The sequence below is a fragment of the Euprymna scolopes genome, chromosome 1 (assembly GCF_053919585.1).
Source record: "Euprymna scolopes isolate OS-2025 chromosome 1, ASM5391958v1, whole genome shotgun sequence".
Classification (NCBI taxonomy): domain Eukaryota; kingdom Metazoa; phylum Mollusca; class Cephalopoda; order Sepiida; family Sepiolidae; genus Euprymna; species Euprymna scolopes.
The window spans coordinates 80,473,789-80,497,440 of record NC_136482.1 but is presented as its reverse complement, the minus strand read 5'-3'; the positions used below and the strand labels follow the sequence as shown (position 1 = coordinate 80,497,440).

Genomic DNA, 23,652 nt, shown 5'->3' with positions numbered 1-23,652 from the left:
ATTGAGGACAAGATATTCCAAAATCAGAGTACTTTATTTAAAGATTAACTATGTAAAACATGAATTGATAGAAGTAGATTGTAAATATTGAGATTGAAGAATATTTGTGCTTGGAAGTTGAAATAAGAATAGCAACGAATATACAACTTTTGGAATCATTTGGATTAGTTTGGAACAACCAATTCTACATATGAAACAAAAAAAGTTCTTCATATATTATCTGCTGTAATCACGCCTGCAAAGGTCAATAAGCAGTGGCAATGAATTTTGTTTGTCCTTTGGATAAATGATATTTTCCACATTATATGAACTAGCAATACACATGAAAAAATTGAAATAGCTTGAAATATTTCAATATTGGTATGCATAGAAAGAGCTTGATGAGCTAAGAAAGAATCTTTTTAAATTTTTAAAATCTGATTAAAATTAAGGAAGTTATGGCTATTTTTGTGCCTCACACGTTTGGATATTTTTCTCTCTTTAAGACCATATGCGTTTCGTCACATTTTTTACACTACTTTTTCAGTAAAAATGTCATATCTTTGTTAAAACACAAGACTAAGAAATGAAATTTACCATATAAGTGTATTTTTGTACAAGGAATCAGAATATGCAACTGAAAATCTCTCAAAGTTTATGGTTTCCAAATAATCTCCAGTAAATGTGCATAAATACGCAGCAATTCCTTAAAAATGCCATGTATCCATAAACAGAAAAGAAGTTGGAGAACTCAAAATTGAATTGTAATGTGCTTTATGTACAAAAAACTTAAATCTAAACATAAGACCATTTAAAAATGAATATATTGCAATATTTCTTTTGGTATTATTGTAGATTAACACCTTCTGTTTAACCCCACTCAACTCCTCTGACCACTCCTCCAAAATGTGATTCTATCTTTTTAGGAAATTATGTATAAAATGCCATGAAAAACTTTAATGAAAGATAAACAAATTATTTTAGAATTGAATGTAAAATAATTTCCTAATATAGGTCATTCTAGCATTTTAGGGCAGTTAACTGTTTTTTTTTTTCTATGGGAAAATATGCATGCTTTTTTTTTTTTTTTTTAGATGATTATGTGTAGTTTTAAGAGGGTTTCTATGCAATGAAAATATGGGGAGGGTTGCCATTCGGACTTTGAATTAATTGTAGGGCTAAGGAAAATTATGTGTGAACATACTGAAAACTTGACAGAGACAAAGCTAACAAAAACAATATTAGAGGGGGGAGCGGTTAGTTTCACAAAAATTTAATGTAAAATAATTCACCATTTCCTGGCCATTCTAGCATTTTAGGACAGTTAACCAATTTATTTTTATGTGTATTTTTCTTTAAGGAAGGATCTATTTTTTGTTTGTTTGTTTTAGATGCTTGTATGTGGCTTACAGAGGTATTTTGTTGGGGGGGGGCTTGCCAATCGAACTTAGTGTTATTGTTAGGGGTAAAGAGTGTTTTAGGAATACGAACCGTTACTTCATTTTTGTTTTGTTGTCCCAACTGCAAAATGCCGTTTCCATTTCAAATAAATATTTTACAGAAAGTTATATATATATATATATATATATATATGTGTGTGTGTGTGTATTCGACAGGTAAATAAGTCAGCAAATGTTATATTTAGTTTTAATTTAATAAGAAACTGCGTTGCGAAATTTCAAAGAAAGTTCCATAAATTTGTTGATTTCTATTTTCGAGGTTGAAGGTGTTAATTCCATAGGCCGTTTATACTACGCTGGAGCAGGTTGTAAAAATATCTTTCGCTTAATAAGTAGAAAAAAAAATAACGAAATAAAAACCTTCCTAATTGTAGTTTGATGTGTTTTCTTTTAAAATTTCAAGAATATTGATATAGATTTTGAGGGTTTGTATTACTATACACATAGATTCGAAAAAGTTGTCAAAAAAACAAATATATAACAAATAAATGTTATCAAAGGCAAGATAAGTTACTTTTCTACCTAACTGGATAATTTTTTAGTGTTTTTATTTAATGTAATATGTTTATTCAGCTTGAAAACAGTGTTTACCGATGTTTTGGAAAATTTAAAATGGCGCCCGACTCTTGAAACGGTAAGTTTGGGGAAAAGAGTTAAAAATAAAAAAGTAGACAAAATACTGCTAGAAACTCGCTCAATATATGTTACCGTGACATAGGCTGACATATATTCGGTGAGTTTTTAACAGTATTTTGTATAGTTTTTTTTATTTTTAACTCCTTTTCTCAAACTTACCGTATCAAAGAGAGTCGGGCCGGGCGCCATTTTTAATTTTCCAATACATCGGTAAACACTGTACGTTTTTTGAGCTGAATAAACATGTTACATTAAATAAAAACACTAGAAAATTATCCAGTTAGGTAGAAAAGTAACTTATCTTGCCTTTGATAACATTTATTTGTTATATATTTGTTTTTTGACAACTTTTTCCATTCTATTTATAAACGAGATTTTGATACTCATTTTGATTTTGAAAAAAAAAACATTTGTGGCTGTTCGCAGTAAAACATTGTTTTAATTCGTTGTTCAAAACTAATTTAAAGAATAAAAGTGCATGCAAGCTATATATCTACAAAAGTTTATTTTGTTTTTTTAGCCATGTTTTTAAATTTGACGAGAAATGTGAGAAATTGCAACAGATTCATAATGCCGAATTGGTTGGGATTGTTGTTATTATACATTCTAAAAACCGAATAGTTCTAAACTAATGTTATTCTGATAACAAAATAGCTCTAATTAAGCATAAGAACATTTATATTCATATTTTCATGTTTTTCTTAATTCGTTCTGGAATAAAAATTAAAGAACGCGTGTTTACACTGTGCTATCACTGATTCTACAGGCTGGAGCTGTTGCTGCTGCTTCTAGTAATACTAACTTCATTTGACCAAATTCGAGAAATAGAAACAATTTTTTTTTCGGGTAGGTCCTTTTAAATTATCAATTACCGCGGTCCTACTCAACATAAAATAATACTTTTAATTGATAAAGATAGTAAAAAGATTGATTTACTTACTACTGGGTGTCCGAAGAATTTTTTTTTCAAAATGTTCAATACTCGTCATATTAAAGTCTTATTTTTAACACGACAAAAAAAGAAATGGTCAAAAATATTTCGGACACTTGACAGTATTAAGATTAACACCTCTACTGATTGGTTCCCAAATTTCATGACGAAATTCTTCATACAATCACGGTACGGACCTTTAGAAAACAGAGGGGGGTCATTACAAAACCTTACCGAAAACGCCATTTTATGACGTTCACATTTTTATCACTTTATTTGCTTAAAACTCTTAAAATATATAATGTACATTCATATTTATTAATTCATTTGAAAGTATATTCATTTCCGAACAAAACAGTAGTAATTTGAAGACTTGAAGTGCTTTGGTTTAAAAAATATGGCTATTTTAGTAGAACTACCTTGAAATCTGTGATTATCCAAAGCGTTTTTTCGTCCGTGTGTATTACTATATGAACCAATAGTTGAAATGTAGTTTCCTTACCTCTGCTTTTAGCGATATAACCCTCTGAAGTTTCATCGCACTTTTAATAATGTTATTCAAACATCTTTTAACTAAATGTTTAACATTGAAATTTGATCTTTCATAAAATTTACTCATAGATAAATCTACTAATGATAATATTTCAATTAATTCTCATATTCAATTAAAAATAAGAGTTGATTGCTTAACTTGTCCCATCACCATTATTGCAAGTTGAGGGATGGAGCTTAATTTTTATCCATCAAAATTTGGGAAATATCACTATATAATGAAATCATTTTGAAATCTTCCCAATTTCAGTGGTTGTGTAGACTTAACTGATGTAACACTAAAGATAAATACTAAATCTGAATTGTGTTGTTAACTTCTTGTATCTCATCTATAAAAAGAAAGTCTCAAAATTAGCCTACAAAAAAGTAAAAATTTTAAATAAAAAAATTACTTGTTTGTCTTCCCTAAAATGTGAAATATTTTATTTTTTACATTATCTATCTATAAAAGTGAACATGTCTGTGTGTGTGTGTGTCTGTACATTTTCCTACGCAATGACTATGTCAATTTTAAATCTACAGACTCAAAATTTGATATACAGGGTACTGAAATTTGGGAAAATCTTTGTAATCCGTTTTCGGCCAGAAATTTGGCTGTTAAGGGATCAAAGTTCAACGATTTTATCTTTGAGAACTCTACCAGACTCCTCCGCCAATTTTGGGTCTAAACACTTTAAATTTTAGATATAGGTGCCTTGGACATGGATCTAATTTAATTTTATTTAATAAATGTTAAGGGGGTCATAATAGGGGTCAAAGTTAAAAAAAATGACTGCTTTTTTTTTTTTTGCTCAACATACACCTCCAAACACTCGGGCAACTCCGGGCTGAAATGCTAGTAAGTCTATATAACAACAAATTTGAACTGCATTTATAGTTTTTGTTGTAAATTTATTGGATGACTGAATTGGGATTCTACTCTGATTTTCATTTTACCATTTGTATGAAAATGAGTTAAGCTTCATCCATCCTTGCTACTCATGAAGACCAACCAAACCTGAAAATTTGAAGTCAACAGTTGTGATCTCTATATATTTGCTGTTCCAACAGTGAACTCTGTAGGTTAGGGGCTTAGGTTGGGTTCCAGATCAACTTTAATTATCATCTTTGTCTAACACATCACTTTTTCCAACCTTTTAAGAAAGCTGAGGTAATAGTTTCATAGATAAATTCTGGTTAATGGCAAAGACCATGACCAAGCCAGCGTCGACGTTTCATAAGGATGACTTAGCAAAGGAAGTTAATTTTGCAGGAAAAAACATGGTGCTTGAGAGGAAATATTTCAGGCACTGGTAATTGGAAATTTCCAATCACCTAATATTTTCACCTCTAATTGGTCAGGATTCACTGCCATAAAGGGAAGATCGTTTGCACTGATGCTTAGTAGATTCTTACTTTAGTGCTGCACCTTCTCTCATATCTTGACTAAAGCCGGGAATTCAGTCTGTATAAGGAATGATGTGCTGGTTCAATTCATGCTTTGATTTCACCTTGGCCCTTGGCTGTGATGATGGCACCAAGATATTTAAAACACTCAATCTCTTCAAAAACATCACCATTGAATACAATGCATGCTTTGTCGATTGAGGCAAAACTGTCTGTGAATATTTTTGTCTTTAAACATGCTAAAAATCATCAATAGCAGATTAGACGTCAGCAAATGTTTCTACAGAGGAAAACAATATTATTAGTGTAAACTTTGTCAGCAAAGTTGCATCCAACAGTGACACCGGAAAACTCTTTAGGCATTTGTAGTGACCAATCAATGACATAATTGAAAGGTATTGGTGAAAGAAAACATTCTTGTTGAATGCCAAATCGTATTTCAAAAGGTTCCAAAGCTTCACTTCATGTTGACTGTGAGTATGCTTTAAGAAGACAGAACTTTTAATATTATCTGCTTGCATAACCTTCCAGTAGGTGTTACATTTGACAGTGAAGTGGAGCAGTGAAATAAATGAAATATGACATTTTCAAACAAAGCTTTGTAGTTAGTGGTAAAACCCCAGACAACAATGTAGTTGTGGGTTTGATCTTTACTAAAGTAAAACAATACTGATAACTGCTAGTTAGCATGCAATGTTGGAAACTCCAACAATGTGTGAGGATTCATTTTAAGGTGAAGATTTGGTCTGTCCATTTATGATGCATACGGAAATCATTGATTTGGCTTCATTATTGAATTGTTCTGATTAAAATTGTCTAAGAATCAAAGTGAACATTTTAGCAGACATGTCAATCAGGTTGATATCACAGTAATTGCTGCAGCAGCACTTATCACCTTTCTTAAAGAATGAAGTGATGCAAGGCCGGTACCAATCTTGAGGGAGTATTTAAGTCTTTCAGATCTGGTTGATAATATAATGAATAGCAGTATATTTGCCGTTTAAAGATCTCAATTGAGATGTTATGTTCACTTGCAGCTTTTTTTCGTTTTTATCTTTTGATACCAGCAACAATCTCTACAATGTGTGTGTGTGTGTGTGTGTGCAGAGGAGTTATTTGGCAGTCATAAGCAGTATTTAACAAGAAAGTGGTCCATTTGACTAACTCTGACACCAACAAGTGTTGCCGGGGATGTTGAATACAGGTGTTGTTGCAGCAAAGTTAACAAGTCTTTCACCATTAACATATTGTTCTCCAATCACAAATAGTTTGAGAATATGACTATTTCTCATGTTTGTTAAGCATATTTCCTGATGATTTTGTTGGCATTCATTTCTTTTGATATCTTTCTATTTAGAATTCTTAGTAGAAAGATATTAAGGGGAAATGAATGAACATTGGGTACTTATGGGAGGGACCATGTGAGGGTTGCTAATATCCCTGTGAAATCGTTTCTGTTGAACGAACTGGACTCGAACTTGGAACACTCAGGTTGGCAGTTTGTGTAATTAACCACTGAGTCACTGTCACTTCGCTGCTGCTGATGTCATCTGTGTTTGTGTGTATGTTCCAATCATCTGTGATATTTAGAAGAACACTATAAGCTATGTGCTTGCAAGTTTATTGCAGAAATAGTCTTTATCTTGATTGTCAGTGTTTAGGATGGGAGCATAAATAGGGCTGAAATTGCAAACTGAACCTTTCAAGCAGATATGAGGGTGTGGCATAGTGGGCCCAGATTTCCAATTTATGAAAATAGAGGCATTAGATTTGTTAAGGTAAAAAATTGGGGAAAAATTAACTAATTCTCTGGAATACTATTTCATGAATTTAAAAACATGCTTAAAAGTGCATGACCTTCCTAGGAGGATCTTAGTTAATTTTAGAAGTCTTAGGGTTAGACTTTAACGGCCGATTTTTAGTGAAAATTCTGAAAAATGTTCCCCTTTAGATGCTTCTGTGTTATAGAATAATCTATAACACAGAATGTAGTTTAAGGATTAAGTTTTGTTGGGATTTTCAAATTTAATAAAAATCATCCTTTGAAGTATATAATTTGGTAAAATAACAATCAACAACATGACTGAAAATTTTCTCTGCGAATAAAATTATGGAAGTGATTCCGTAATTGAAAAGTTCAAGTACTATACTTAAAAAAACTTATATTCATTCATATATTCATTATTAACAATGTAACTAAAATCAATAGAAAAATAACTGTAATCAGTTATAAACATTAAAACACTGGGAGAGTGAAACAATATGAATTACAACTATTTATTGATCAAGTAAAAATTTCTGTGGTAGATTGATTATTCCTGTATATGAGACATAATTAACTCATAACTCTTTTTTTCCTTATTTGTTTTTAGTCCTCATATTCCATTAGTGATGTTTCTGACAAAGAGGGAAAAATTGCTATTTTCTGAGCCAGAATCTATTCCATCTAATACTTTTCCTTGGCAAATTTTTGACCATGAATTAGTATTTTTTATTTATTTTTTATTTTTATTTATTTTTTTTTTTTTAGCTACTTACATCAAGTGGCTTCATGCATTGTCTGGAGCGATTTCCATAAAAACAAAAAAAAATTGTGCTTATTCAATACAGTACTTTTCTAGGATGCCATTGGTTAGTCTGTTTCACAACATCAGAATGAAAACTTTCAAGTAATTTACGCATAAGTGAGTTGTTTAATAGATAAATCAAAAAAAAAAAAAGAAGATTTTTTAAAGTAATTATAGATGCCTTTAAACTTTAAACATTCCTTGGATAACCTCCCTAATCCACAGCCATCATTCATACCCATCAACTCAACTGAATGATTTATTGTTTTATGAAAAGTATAATTTAAAAGTACTCACACAAGTTCTTCATTGTACTTTGACAAAGTTCTTTCATCTTAGGTCTTCTTTTCCTGATGAAGATACAACATTAACTATTGTTGATAACTGACTATGCAAAATCAACAAATTCTCCGTTTTCACAAGAGTCAAATCATGTATACACTCAATGACTTTCTCAAAGAAACATCTTCCCCTGAGGTTCCACCTTTTCCATCAGCACTGTTGCATTTGTCTAAATAAAGATCAGTCCTCTCACAAATCATGCCGAGGACATTTTTTCCGGATGACTTAATTGGATCAGCCAATGGTATTGACTTCTAAATCCATTGCTAGTAATCCGCATGTTCTCTTTGACATTATCTTGAACTTCCACTTGTAAACCTGCTCCATCCATCACTATTATTTTTGAAAATCATTTCAAGAACTCCTGTCTCCACATCATTTGAGCTATTCCCCTTCTATATCAGAATCTCCTTCACAAATTCAACAGTTATCTTAATAAGTTCTTTATATTGAGCTTTAGTACCTTTATCATTTTTAACACAGGTGCAGTGGCATCAGTTTCTTCCATTCTTCCAGAATCTCGTAGGTGATAAGAAAATGCATCATTTCAAAATCATGATATGTCTTAACGTTCTAATCGGCTTCTTATTCAACACCAGTTCATGCATCAAGGCAATGCTTACATCAATGAGTGAGAAACATGCACTGTCTTGATATACAGCTTATATCAATTCTGAGCAATCATTTTCCACATGATGAAGTGAGTCAGTAATTGTTATGGTCATTTCTTAGAAATACATTCTTGAATATGGTTTCAAGGATGATTAGTACACACTTTTTTTTATCCTAGAACAAAGATCAGTGCAGGTTTTTCGTTGTTTCTTAGACTCACTCGACTCCTCAGACTTCTTCAAGACCCTTTTTAGTTTTTGTTAAAGTTTAAGGGATATAGAGTCTCCAAAAACAATAGAAGTAGTACATTTTATCATGTATTTTGCCAAATTGAATTTTCATTGAGTAAATTTGTGACCAATGATTAAATAAGTTTTGGAGATTTCTGAAAATTGAAATGTTCATAATTTCACTTCTAGATATGGTAGAGACTTAATTTTAAGGTAGATTTCAGAAATATTAACTTTTAATGTTTTTGGTGGGAAGAGGAGCACTTGATATTTTTGTCTATTTCCACCTTTAGGCCAACTTGGAGAAATTGGTTCCCAGACATGAAGTGATGCATTAGCACAATCACTAAGAGCAAAAGCAGCTCCATGAAAACTAGAGTTATCAGTCAGATCACCGTAACAGATGATATGAGGTGTCATGTCGAAGGATTTTGATTTTTTGAGAGTCTGTATCAGTACATCTGCAGACTATGTCAATGTTGTACTCAAAGTGGAAATGCATTGTTAGCACTTGAGATTTTTTCTGCATCAAGGTTTTGATGTTCCAATAGACAAAAAAACAAATTCTTTTTATGCTTCATAATCAATTTGCTGATTTAACATTCGCATCACTGGGGTAGCAAGCATGTTCCTTTTTTTTTTTGCGAATGCCATGCTAGGATTTGTCATATGTTATGTGAAAAGCAGGGAAGAATGTGTGGAGTGTCTTAGGTGTAGCAAATTTACTAGCGGTCTCAGTTGCAAGTATATCTCTGTTGGGAGAACAATTTCCTTGGTGCAAATTATCCACAAACACACAGACAAGACGCTTTGAAGGCACATATTGCTGGATTAGATGCTTCTTGGTTTATACCACAGCCCTGATTAGCTGGATTGTGGTTCTAATATCGCTTGGTGTCAGACCAATATGTCGTAGAGGACCCTAAGTTCCAGACAGGATAGTTCTGACATTAATTGTATCCCCCCCCTTACCACCACCATCACACAGTGAGGAGAGGTTGGATTTTAGAGAGTTTACATATATGTTATGGCAGGCTAGTATTCTATCACTAGAAAATGGTATAGATTTAAAAGAACAAAATCTAAAAGATATATTCTTTTCTTTTCAAAATTGTCAAGAAACTAACGTCCCTCTGGTTGTGGTTATATGAACAAGAAAATAGTTGGCAAGTTTTAAATCTTGTTATCCATCATTATCATCTAACAGCTATGAATCAATTTGTTAAAACGTGCAATTGTACATTACAATAAGGTAAAACGTTGATTGCTTTTCAAATTCAGAATAAGATTGGTACACAAATACAATTTGGTAAAGTTTTAATCACTTTTTGAAAATATTAATTCAAAAGTGAAATTAAAAAAAATTAATGTTTATTTACATGTATTGTAATAATAAAAACATGAAAATATGATCATTTTAACAACCAAAAAATATCACTTTTTATACTTAAAATCTTCACAAAATTACATAGTATATCACATGTTATGACCATCAATTATCCATGCAAAATAGTAAAACTTTTCAATGTACTTTTCAAATTTCATACATTACTTTTCAATATGTTTGTATCTTAAAAAATAATTATTTAAAAGAAATATTTATACTATATTTATATATATATATATATATATATGTAATAAATATTGGAGGGGGTCTTATACCTCTGGTATTGATGTAATATTGTGCATTCATTCAATTTTTTCAATTATTTAAAAAAAATAACCTCTACACCCCTAAAATCAACTTTTAATTAACTATTTTATCAAAAATCAAAACTACTGAATTTTAATTTCCCTTAATTCCATCACCATGCCTTTTCTATTAACTTTTAATCAAGATATCAAGTCATTTCAGAATTTAATGAAGATAGATGGCCCAGGCCTTCCAATTTAACTGTAGCATGCAAATATATATAATGAAGTTTATCTAAAATTAAAAATTAAGAGTTAAATTACAAAAATAGTATTGAGCACTCTCTTAGTTTCCTCATTCTAGGAATGATCTCTTCCCCCCTGATGTATCAAGTTCTTTTTACTATATCACATTTTTCCTTTAAGGACCCTCCTTTTTTAGGAGACATATTAGTTAAGTGAATATTACTCTCCCTACCCCACCCTGGTTAACCCTATATTCAACATTAAAGACAAAAATTTTAATTCCATTGAAATTTTGCAAACTTTGACTTGGGAATATTTTTCAATTCCTTGAGATCCACAATAACATTGTTGTTCTTACCGATCTTGAAATGATTTTTTTTAATTTACAAAAATAAAAGCAAAAAAATCTTGACATTTTGTTCACAGCTTAAATAACATTTAACTGAGTTTAAAACAACTGCATTTCTGGCAACTTGAGATAAAATGTATTTTCCTGTATGTGAGGAGTGCTACAAAAGAGCAAGGAAGCCAATATTATTACACTTGTAAGTAAACACTGCATACATTTTTTGTTTTACTCTTACTCAAACAAAGTATATTGCAACTTGGACTGAAGGGGCTACTATTTGTCACCATGTATATAGGGGCACTATCTAGGGAGTTGAGCAACGGGATATCCGTACACATTACATTTAAATTTTTGAATGCTAGTACAGTCAGAGAAGCAGGAAACGGTGAGAATTCCAAAACTAACAGTTTTAGAGAAGAAACTATTAGAGTAGAAGGTTTTCCGGCATCTAGGGAGCTCTACAATGAAGAGGTGGGATTTTGCTGCATGCTAGGTTAGTCAGGAGAATTCATGTGGAGGGGGCACAAGTGCTACAAGTTCATCAGAGCACATTCCATAAAAATACTTGTAAAACAGGCACAGGGATGCAACGTTGCGGCAATTGGAGCTTGGTTGATAGTATAGAACCTATTAGATTGGAGACTCTTTAAAGACCCCAGATATAGCAACAATGCTCCAACTAATAATCTCATATTAATAACACTATTAAATAAGATGTCGCGCGTGTGTGTGTGTGTGTGTGGGGGGGTTACTGTCTTTGATGACAATATTAAGAATTATCATTTTTCATATATTTATTGAAATAAAAAATAAAATAAGAGAAAACAAACAAATTACAAAAAAATTCTATTAAAAAAAACAAAATAAAACCCTTCCAAAGCCAATGATAAGTATTAGATGAATAGATTGTACCCCAGAAGACAGCAATTCTTCCTCATTTGTCAGAAAGATTGTTCATGTAATGTAAGGACTAAAGTACAAAATAAGGGAAGTGAAAGTTAAGAATAGTGAAGGTTCACTTTCTGCTCTTCTTTTTCACCCTTTAGTTTTAAATATCGGTTACATTGTTGAATGTCCTGATTGAATAGATGTCTATTCTCAGAAATTAAACACAAATGTTTCTGTGTAGTTTACTTGTCATGTACTATGTATTTATCTCAAATAAATGGCAAAATTTATCAAAGATACATCATGACAACCCCCAAAACAAAATCCTTTATACAATCCAGCCATATTTGGTATGAATATAACTTCAGTTTATGCTGGACTTGTCCACCAACTTTTTGTGAATGTCCATGCACTTGTTTCCCTATTCTATTTGATCAGAAAGGAGAACATTATTGCATTGTGGGTTTCATTGTTGAAATTAAAGTTTTGGAAACAATTTTAAATAATAGTTTCTTTATATTATTTTATTCATAATAAAAATAGTCGTTCTTTGCACAAATCATAAAACTAAATTTTATTTTTGTAAATGCATACTGATTTAAATCTTCATGACATCATCCCGCTCACAGAAGCAAAATGTTCTTTCTCTGAACTGTCATATTAATTTGCATGCAAAAGTTTTAGCACCCCCCCGTCCCCCTCTGCAATCAAAGAATTTGGGGTTAAAAAGAAGTGTTTTATTTTTCTTTGAGATTTGAATTTGCCAGAAATATATAGTGACACATTCTCATAGCTAATGTGAAAAATTGCAATTTTTGAAGTGTTAGTCTGGAATAAGCATTTTTTTTTTTTAAAGTCTTTCTTGACTGACTTTGAGATTGGGTTTCAGAATCAGAGTAAGAAAGTTGAATATTTAATCATCACCTGAGTTTCGGATTCACTTTAGGTGGAATTATTATTATTTTTTTTTTTTCAGGTTCATTTTTAATGAAGTTGTATATTTGTAAAATCAAGTACTGAGTTAGAAATCTGATTTTTTTTTTTTCAGATTTAATGCATTGTTGCATGAATAATGTAATAATAAAAATCATATTCCATGAACTCCAGGTACAAAAAAATTAAGGACAAACAACAAAGAGGTTAAAATTTTAACAGACAATTTAATAATAAAAGTTAAAATGTGTGTGTGCTTGAAGCATAATCATGGATTGAAGGTATAACGGAAGCATTTAGCTTTATAGTATCTTATGCCTTGAAATCCACTGGGAGTGGCAGAAACAATGATGATGCAACAGTATGTATAAAGAAATGTAAAAACAAAAAGGGAATAGGAAGAGATTTGGGATACTCAAGACACCTGTAAAATGTTATGACGGCGAAACACATGGAAATAACAAGATGAAGGCAAATTGAAAATCAATAATCTTTTATTAATAAAAAAGATAAAATTAGCAAAAGGAAAGGGAAGAGAAAGAAAGTAAATTTTAAAATATATGTAGATGAAAACTTTTTACTGATCGTCTATGTATGCTGAGTGAGGAGTATATCAAAGTAAACAAAAAACAAAACATCAACCCGTATGAAAGAATAAGGAAAAGAGAAAAAGAGTAAACTCACAATTCTTTTCTTTTAACTGTTATTTTTTTTCATCAGTATTGTCCTAAAGCCTAAAATTATTTTTAATTTACTTTTTTTTTATTCTTTCTCTTTATTCCTTTTTTGTGTCCTTTGTTATCTCACTTGAAGTGGAAGTTTTTGCGTTTTTTTTTTTCCCCTCAATTATCGTCTGCTCAAATCTGTTGTAAATTTTTTTATTTTTCATGTCGACAACAAATAAAATCAAAACAAAATAATAAAATACACTCTTTCTCAGTTAAAAATTAAATGACCATTTTCCTTTATTTTATTTATGTATATTCTAATCCGATTTGGGGACTATATCACAATAAAGCTAAGTACTTTAATTATACCTCCAATCCATGACTATAATTCTGAGCAGAAATTATATCAAAGAAAAATGAGCTGGTAATGCTTTTTTTCTATTTTCTTAAAATTTGTTTTCTTTTATGTTGTTTTACTTTTTTCTATAATATTAATTCTTACATCCTTTCTTTTTTTTCCTATATTTTATATCTTTCTTTTCCTTGTCTTTTTGAACATTGGACACATAATTCTTATAGTCCTGACAATAAAGTCTTTTGTGAATATGGTTTGCTGATGTGTATTTATAATAAGCCAAATTTCGAATATTTTGAAGCAGAGATCATCTTTGTTAGTGACATATTGAAATATGAAATTTCTTGGAGGATTATTTCTTGATGGAAAGGATTAAAGATTATTTCAGTTGAAATGCTTGAATAATAAATATTCTTTTAACACAATTACAGCATCAGTTTATCACATTCATCTTCTGGTGGAAAATTTTATCTAAGGTGTTCACACCTTGTGAGATTATCTTCGATAAGCAAACTTTGTGCAATTTTCAGTTATGACGCAGAATGAAAGAATTGTGTCGCCTACATGAATTTCCTTATATTTAAAAATCTATGAATTTACTTATTCTGATCATACCTTTTAGTCATTGTGAACTATTGATTATCATTAAGCTTTAGGTGGATGGTGGAGAATATTTTAATTTTATAACTGTTTAACCCCCCCCCCTTTTGTAATAAAATATGTCATTAGATTAAATATCACATAGCAATCAGGTAAAAATATTAAATATTAAAATTTCGACTTGGAATATCTTTATTTTTTTGGGTTATTTTCATAAAATTTGCACAAAAATTCATCTTTTCTCTTTATGAATGTACTATTCTTTTGCGTCAGTAATAGTTTTTCCCAAGCTACCTCAAAATTGATGATTGTTTTCAGTGAGGTGTGGTTTAGTTTTTAATGTTTAAATTTTTTAGACGAGGATTGATTATTCAGTTTATTTGGATTCTTCAGACTGTTCTCATTTTGAATGGTATGTTCACGTTTTGGTCAATGTAATCACTGGCCTTCTTCAGAGGTATCTTATCAAACTTGCGAATCTGCACAAAATTTTGAACAGAACCCTTTGCTTAATCCAAGGGGATCGATGCTCTCGTTTCATCAGCCGTAACTGGGTAGAAGTCCTTAGTAATTCACAATTATATTTTGAGTGTTGCCCGCACTGAGTATTTAACCTTCAACCTCCAGAAGAGTGTAACTTAATTGAATTTTACCAAGTATTTTATCTACTATTCCAGAGGTTCAAGGTTCAATGCAAAACTCAAACTCTACTTATAAATTACTTAGGTCATCTACTCAATCGTGGCTGACGGAATGAAAGCATGCTAATCCCCCACCTTCCACCCCATGGATTAAATAAAGGGTTTCATGCAGATTCCCAAATTTAGCAGAAAGATTCCTGAGTTGGACAAGATACATCTGAAGATGGTTGGAGGTTACATCAACCAAAATGTTGTTAAAATAACACTCAAGATGAGAACAGTAGTCTGAAGAATTCAAATAATATGTATTAGTTTTTAATGTTGAGTGTATTTCAAATTTGCTGTGAGCAATAATGTTTATCTGCATATACTTAAAGATAGTTCGATCTCAAAAAAAAAAAAAAAAGAACCACTTATTAGCTTTAAGTTATCTTTTACAAAAAAATACTCAACTTGAAAATTTTAGTGAATTTAATTTTTGTTCTATTATCAAATTGCGCTTCCGTCTGTTTTTCTATGCTTTACATTTGAGGTATTTTTTAAATTTAATATTAATAGAAAATTGTAGCTTGATCTCTACTGTATTATGAATTAAGATTCAATGTGTTAGCTATTGAAATGAAACTTGTATGAACAAATTTGTGCTTTTGTATAATTTTTTGCACGTTTTTATCAATAAGAATTTTTGCTTCATGATTAAATTTCATTTGCCACAAATTGACAGGATACATTTGAAGAATTTTGCACTTGTTTGATGTCTGAATTTTTAGTAATACACTGTGAGAATTGTCTTCAGCTATAAGATGGTAAATTTTCTAATTTCTAAATGATCTTATAAATCTTATTTGATTCAAGCAAAAGTTTGTCAACTGCACACTAAGTCGAACCCTTAACTCCGGTATCATTTTATAATACTGTGGAAATAATGATGAAAAATAAAAGGATGTGGTGGTAAGCTGATCGTTTTTTGAAAGTCTGCAGTTGTAAGCTGATAAAAAAGAAAACGAATAAAGTCTCAAGTACAAAATCATACCTGGAAGTATAAGCTCAAGTGCCAAAAGTTAGCAAGAAAGATTCAAGGAACTCAAGCATATTCATATAATGAATACAAATCCTAACAATACCTCATTTATCTATGAACTGAGTTATCACTGAACTAGGTGTATCAGAATTTTTGTAGGAATTTTTGACACCCCTAACACGAAACTGCAAATAAAATATAAAAAATTCGTAATTTCTCTTTTAAAGGTGGGTTGTTTATTTTCTTTATGGATTATACTTCCAAAATAAACTATTAAAGTTGTATAAAAAGTAATAGAAATATATTTTTTTTAAAATAGTAATGAAATTAATTGAATGTTGCGAGTTCAGTGTTTTTCAATTTTTAAACTTTAAAAATATATCGAATTTTTTCTATTGATTCTATTTTTACGCTATTTTCAGGGTCAATGTGAAATTTTATGCTCTTTCCAATAAACCGAATATAATATTTTAGACAAACGTTTTTTTTTTTTAAATTCACCCCCCCCCCCATTTTCAAATGTCTATTAAAAAGTAAATAAATAATTTATGTACCAAAGTTTTATATATCACAAATTGAAGATAAAAGATCGATAAATAATATATTCAAATTTAAAACAAAAAAAAGTAGTGTTTTTTTAAAATTTACCTGAAAAGTCCGAAGTTTAAAACCTTTAAAAAAAAAAAACACGTTGTTTGTTTGTTTTTTGTTTTGTTTTTTTATGAAACCTTGTTCCTTGCTCCTTTAATTAAAAAAAAAAAATAGGGTTTGAATAACATTTTTCGAGGAGTTATAAGCTTCGAAAGATAGCAGGTGGAATTATTCAATAGTTTGCACGAAATTTCTGACACTGCTATCACTGAACTCCTTTGTCAAAAGATAAGTCATTTGTAAAAGAAAGCTTCAATGGATGAGGGTTTCAGTGTCTTTGTTTTTAATGTTTTTGTTCTTTCCGGCACCTTACTGAGTGTGAAATCATTTTAAATGCAAGATGTTATACCCCCCCCTCTGTTTACATTTAAATTAAGGTTGGAATCTAAATTCTAGCTTTAATCATAAAAATTATCAATCCTCATCTCAAAATTCTGAAATTTACAGCATGTTCATTTTCAAGTCCAATGTTAACCAATTCTTATTGGACCATTCTCTTAAATAGCCAAATTCTGCCCAGTTTCAACCATCGCTATCATCCTTTAAAATCTTGTCTCATCATCAACCTGTGAGTCATAATCCTTCACTTTCGAGTAATCTTTTGAGTTTGATAAGCGGTGGGTGAGTGGCAGTACATAAGAGAATATATTTATTCATCACACTAATTGAAATAAGTAAAATGTATTAACAGTTTCTATGCTCCAATCTCTACCCCCCCCCCTCAAATTCATAATGTTAACAAATTGATCTTATTTTACTCGAAACTATATTTTTGAAAATATTGAATATTTGTATAAGAATTCATTTATTTGCTAGTCCGTTTGTTTCCCGAGATTTTTGGGTAAATATTTTTCATCATTATTCATTTCTTTAGGATTGTTAAAATTTCACCTGAAATGTATTTTTTCATATTTTTAAAAACCAGAAAAAAAAATTTGTTTATATCTTTTGACATAATAACCACATAATTTAGCACTAGTTGCATATCTATTCATAGTTGCATGCGAATCTTTTTACTTTAATTTTTATTTAGATTTTTTTTTTTTAACTTTGTTGTTAGTTTTCTTTTATTATCATTTTTAAATGGGATTTTGAAAGCTCAATTTGATAATTACAGTATCAGTTGATCATAAAATTTATAAAAGTATTTTTATTATCTATTTCTCAAATTATTGGTGATAAATAACTTCAAAAACTTCCAATCTTTTTATATATGATAATTTAAAAACCAGAAATGATTTTTTTTATTTCATAGCTTAAATATTTCTAAATTATTTTTAACTTTTGAAGTGTCACAAAATAATTCACTCAATTTTTGAACTATTAAAATGGCGAACGTTTATGAAGAAATCAAAATTTATTATATTTGGTCATTTTGTAATTAAATTATTTTTACGAGAAACATACGAGAAGTGGTTCTAATTTATTAATAAAAAGATAAAACATATTGCTAGAATGCTAATTCACTTTAATCATTACCTCCCTTGATTTGTATGCCAATTCACTTTAATCATTACCTCCCTTGATTTGTATGCCAATTCACTTTAATCATTACCTCCCTTGATTTGTATGCCAATTCACTTTAATCATTACCTCCCTTGATTTGTATGCCAATTCACTTTAATCATTACCTCCCTTGATTTGTATGCCAATTCACTTTAGTCATTACCTCCCTTGATTTGTATGCCAATTCACTTTAATCATTACCTCCCTTGATTTGTATGCCAATTCACTTTAATCATTACCTCCCTTGATTTGTATGCCAATTCACTTTAATCATTACCTCCCTTGATTTGTATGCCTAAACTAAGAGTTACTTCCCTTACCCAGTAACCAAAATTCTTCATTAAAAATTCTAATTTCACTCTGAATTCAATTTAAAAATTAATTTAAAATAACAAACACAAATTGAAAGTTTTAAAACCTTAAATAGGAATGAAATAATCCGTCCACATAAAAATAAATTATAACTAAAAAGTTGTCTGTGGTTGTGTTCCTTGTTTAAATAACCTATTGCATTAAACGATATCATTTCTCTAAGTAAATTATGTCTTTCACCTTTTAGATAAGGTTGTATATAAAAGAACAAAGATAAATGAATAATTTAAATAAAAAAATACAATGAAAGTATTTAGGGTTGTTTCAGGTTTAGATCTTTCGTAATTATTATGATTTTATAAAATATAATGAAAGCATTCTCTTAGTATTGCTATTCTTGCCAGAACTTGCTTTTACATCAATCTATCTAGCCATGTGCTGATTTTTTGCCAATACATTGCACTTTATCAGCTCAAATAGAGTAGTAGAGTAGTTGCAGCTCTTAGTGGAAAGTCATCTAATTGGAGTCCATAACAATGTCTCAAGATAATCCATGCTTATCTGGCTTTCTTCTCGCAAATCTCTTTTGCAATATCTAAGCTTCTATTTATTTACATTGGAGTACAGCATATTACTTGCCTTAAAAACTCACAAAATTCTATAATGCTCCGATCTGTAATGTAGATTTTGGCAATACTGGATTGCATCAAGCTATTCTCACTTTTTGTTTTGGTGGTGTTAGTTTATGCTTTGCAACTGATACTGTGCTATCAGTAATCACTTCCTCAATCCATACTTTGACAGGTCTTGTTGACAGGATTCTTTTACCTAAAACCTCTGTCTTAAGACTTATCAGCAGCCATTCCATCAATGTTGATAATAACTGCCAATTTTCGAAAGCCAACCTATTTCAAGCAGCAATCATTCTGGGATTAATTACAGAGCCAATCTCAAACTGATCTATAGTTGTTACCAGCATCGTTCCTTGTCTGAGAGTGGCTGTCACATCAAAAAATGGCATTGTGGCTCAGTACTGTTCCCTTGATATTAAGAAACCAGGGAGGTGATGATGGTTAAGTGGATAACCACACAGACTGACGACCTGATGTACCAAGTTGGAATCCAGTTGGTGCCATAATACCACTTATACTTTGGGATGTGGATTAATGAAATGAAATGATTATCAGATGAGGATGAGGAATATATGGAAGTTGACGTTAAAAAAATTACGTTTTAACCGGACAATGTAGGGGTTCCTTGCTAGTTGTGATAAGTGTTTGTGTTTTATTTTTAATTTAAGTAACTATTTTTTATGAGAATTTTATTTTTATGAGAATATTTTTGTGAGAAAATAAAAATTAGATTTTTAAACATGCGTCAGAATTACTCACCGAAAATGGCATTTCAAGGGAAGTAACTACGTTTTATTTATGATCTAAGGGGAAATAATTCGTTATTATTTTCCATCTTTATTTTTAATAGATGCGTTAAAGAGTCTGTTTGAGAAAGCCATATGCTTACATTACGTTTAAAATAGAATTTTTGGTATTCTTGCATGATTTGGCCCGAATTCTCGTGAATTCCCGTCAAGCATGGATCGGGCGAGACGGCAATCATCGGTGTCAGCCGAGCGTCGTAACGGACGCAGACTAATGGAAAAAAAAAAAAAAAAAAAAACAACCGGGGGGGGGGGATACAAATGCAAATAATCCAAACTAAAAATAATTAAAAAAAAAATCCATAAATTTTACATTTAGGCCCGTCTCACGTACGTATATAACAAAATACTTTTTTTTTGTAGATTTCGGTGTGCTAAAAACGAATCTGCAAACCGTTTCCGTCGTCAAAAAATAGTTTTCATGATATGAAGAAATTACTTTTTCGAAAAGTGGGTGATCACTTTTCCATGTAAATTTAACTTAAAATGAGCACCCACTTTTTTGGCCACCTAAGAGAGGGGGCATTTTTTTTCGAGTGTTTATTTATTTTTTTTATTCTTTTTCTGCTTTCTGTTAATAAAGACACGAGGAAATTAAAAAATAAAGAAAAATCGGTATTATTTTACTTTAAGACTCGTCTCACATTTGTATAGAAAAAAAAAGAAGTTTTTTGTAGTTTTCAATGTGTCCGTCGCAAATTTACCGCTTGTATGGTATTAAACCTTTAACTCTGGGACTATTTTCCATTTCACAGCCCAGCCTTCGTTTATGCTACACACGAGCATAAAAAAGGCTGTTAAATGTGCACTCGTGTACCAAACTGCCTTGTCACAGTGTAGTGTTGCATGGCCAGTCGTCCGGAGACAATCGACCCAACAACTAACACGGTAGACACGGGCAAAAAGTAAACAGCAAAAAGGCAAAGAAGAATGACAGACACAGATTGTTTAGTTACAGACAATGGTTTGCCTTTTGTTTGCAAAGGAAACGAAAAATTGTATGATCTGGATTCTGGTTGTCCGGAAGGTCGCACATCACTGGAGGCTAAGGTTTGGAGGTCTGGAACAGGTACTCTAGACGTAGTGTGGTTCAGGATTGCTCTCCGGGTCCGGAATGATCGTCTGGACTTCAGGGCGATCCGGAATGGACGATGGACACTGAGAATGCGGGAGTCAGTGTTAAGGGACAGATGACACTGAGAACGGAGGATCAGTGTTAAGAAACGGATGGTCGGTAGGGAACCAGGTGCAAGCGAGGTTGCAGACCGGAGGAACAAGGTGCGAGCTAGGTAGCAGGTCGGAGGAGCGAGGTTGCAGGCCAGAGGAGCGAGGTGCAGGGGAAGTTGCCTGCTGCAGAAGTGAGCCGGAGGCATCAAAGGCTGCAGAAATGAGCAAGAAGTCGCTGGAGACTAGAAGTGAGGTTTGTTGCTGGTAGGTCTGAGGAGGCAAGCAGTAGTGAATCGCATTAGTGAAAAAAATTATTAGCCCTACTGGTTGTTTAGCCCTGATAAGGGCTGTTTGAACTGCTGCTGAGACGGCTGCTTATGCTGCTGCTGCTGGAATCCTTCGGCGCTGGTGAATTCGGTCAATGTGACTAGTAGCGTCAGTCATCACTTCGGGAGCCTTCTCCTACTCCCCGGCCGAAATGACTGACTGGGTCGAAACAAGCTGTATTCATTTGGCCAGTGTGATGTTAGTGGTGTCACTCCCAATAAGACAAACAAATGACTCTAATTAATTCCAGAAATTTATGCAATCCAAAGTAGATTGTGAGTTTGTTGATTCCATTTAAATTAATTTCGTTTAAAAGTAAAAAGTCAGTTGCCTGTTTTATTTGATATATTTGAATTTCAACGTGCAAAGCGAAGTGGATGATACAAAGAAAGGGAAGGTGAATGTATTCACTGGACCTAGATAATGTTCATTTGTTTAGCTCGTGTTAGCTAATGGCATCCTTGGTTTAAGGCGAACAGAAACAATGGGGGTGGAGAAAGAAAGAAAAATAGAGGCAGTGATTTTGAAACCTCGACAAGGCTCTCTTCCTGGATAATTGATCGTTATCAATTAATACTAGATATACATCTTGTATTTGCATGTGAAGGTAACCTTTCTTCCTTGACGGTCGCATATGGTCGACACTTGCATGCGCAAAATGGCCACCTGTGATAACATGGTTTAATATTTGGAAAACTACTTGTTTTTCGGCTAATTTTAATTTTTCGCCAGTACTACACTGTGACAAGGCAGTTTGGGACACGAGTGCACATTTAACAAGCTTCATTTATGCTCGCGCGTAGGGTAAATGAAGGCTAGGCTGTGAAATGAAAAATAGTCCCAGAGTTCAGGGGTTAATACCATGCAAAAAATAATCAAACAAAAAACTTTTTAGCCAATAAACACTCGAAAAATGCCCCCTTTCCCAGGTGGCCAGAAAGTGGGTGCTCATTTAAAGTTAAATTTACATGGAAAAGTGATCACCCACTTTCCGAAAAAGTAATTTCTTCATATCATGAAAACTATTTTTTTGTGACAGAAATGGTTTGCAGATTCGTTTTTAGCACACCAAAATCCACAAAAAAAATATTTTGTTATATATGAACGTGAGACGGGCCTTAAAGTAAAATAATACCAAAAAAAACCTACCTTGAAAAATGAAAATATGTTTACTTATTTTATTTTAGTATTTATTTATTTTTTTTTTTTGTAAAATATTTATCTGCGGAAATTTTTTTTTTTTTTTCCTTCAAAAAAAGACTTTTTAACCATATGATTATTAGGTGTAAGTACAAGTTTTCTTTTGTTTTTTTTTTGTAACCGTATTTTTTTTTTCTTGTTTTTTTTTTTATTTGCAAGACTTTGTTCAATCAAGTTTTTTTGATGAGGGGGGGGGGCGGGGGTCCACAAAAATAACATTTTCTTTTTCTTTTTTTTTTTTTTTTTTCGGTTGTTAATTGCCAGCACAAGAACTTCCTTGAGATGAGGACATTTCTTTAGGAACTTTTACTTCGGTCGACTGTTGAATGGCCATCGACGGCAAAGATGGAGGTGCACAAGGATATCCATTGTCTGCACTGTCCATTTGTACATTTTCAGGAGAAACCATCCTTCACACAATCTTTTTAAGCAAACATTTGTGCTTACAGTTGTTGCACCTCATTTTTGGGGACAGCAATTTCTTCTCCTGACAATATGAGATTGTTTATATCAGTGTTTTCATTTCTTTTTCTAACATGAATAGATTTATTTCCTTGCCTGTCATTTTTCTGTTTGGCGAGTTTGAAAATATATTTGTTTGTCAGTTTTTGTTTAGTCGCTTTCTTCCAATTCGAATGTCATCTGCTTCCATTTAGATAGCGCTTTTTCATTGGCTAATCAAACTCCCAGAAATTGAATTACAAAAAAAAAAAAATAATAAATAAGTAACTAATCAGAAAATAAAAAGTCACCCCGCGCCCTTAATATCACCTTAAAAATTTCTAAAAACATAACAGAAAAAAAAAAATTAAATAAATAAAATAAAATGTCGAGTTAGCATTTCAACATTTGAACAACGCTCGGCTGACACCGATGTTTGCCGGTGTCGCCCGATCCATGCTTGACAGAAATTTACGAGAATTCGGGTCAAATTATGCAAGAGTACCGAATTTTTTGTTGCATATTGCTGCCAAAATATACTCTCTTTCACACACACTATTATTTTATGTATCTATTTTCAGT

At 31.6% G+C, this 23,652-nt stretch overlaps 1 long non-coding RNA gene across 2 annotated transcripts in view; it reads left to right on the top strand.

The window, feature by feature from the left end:
• Positions 1 to 10,922: 10,922 nt before the first annotated feature.
• The window catches only part of LOC145242465 (uncharacterized), a 276,276-nt gene continuing 263,546 nt past the window's right edge, over positions 10,923 to 23,652 (top strand). The window contains exon 1 of one of the 2 annotated variants that reach the window (XR_013862747.1): positions 10,923 to 11,118. This is a non-coding gene — a long non-coding RNA (uncharacterized LOC145242465). The remainder of the gene's footprint in view (positions 11,119 to 23,652) is intronic. The other variant, XR_013862761.1, reaches the window with a different exon arrangement.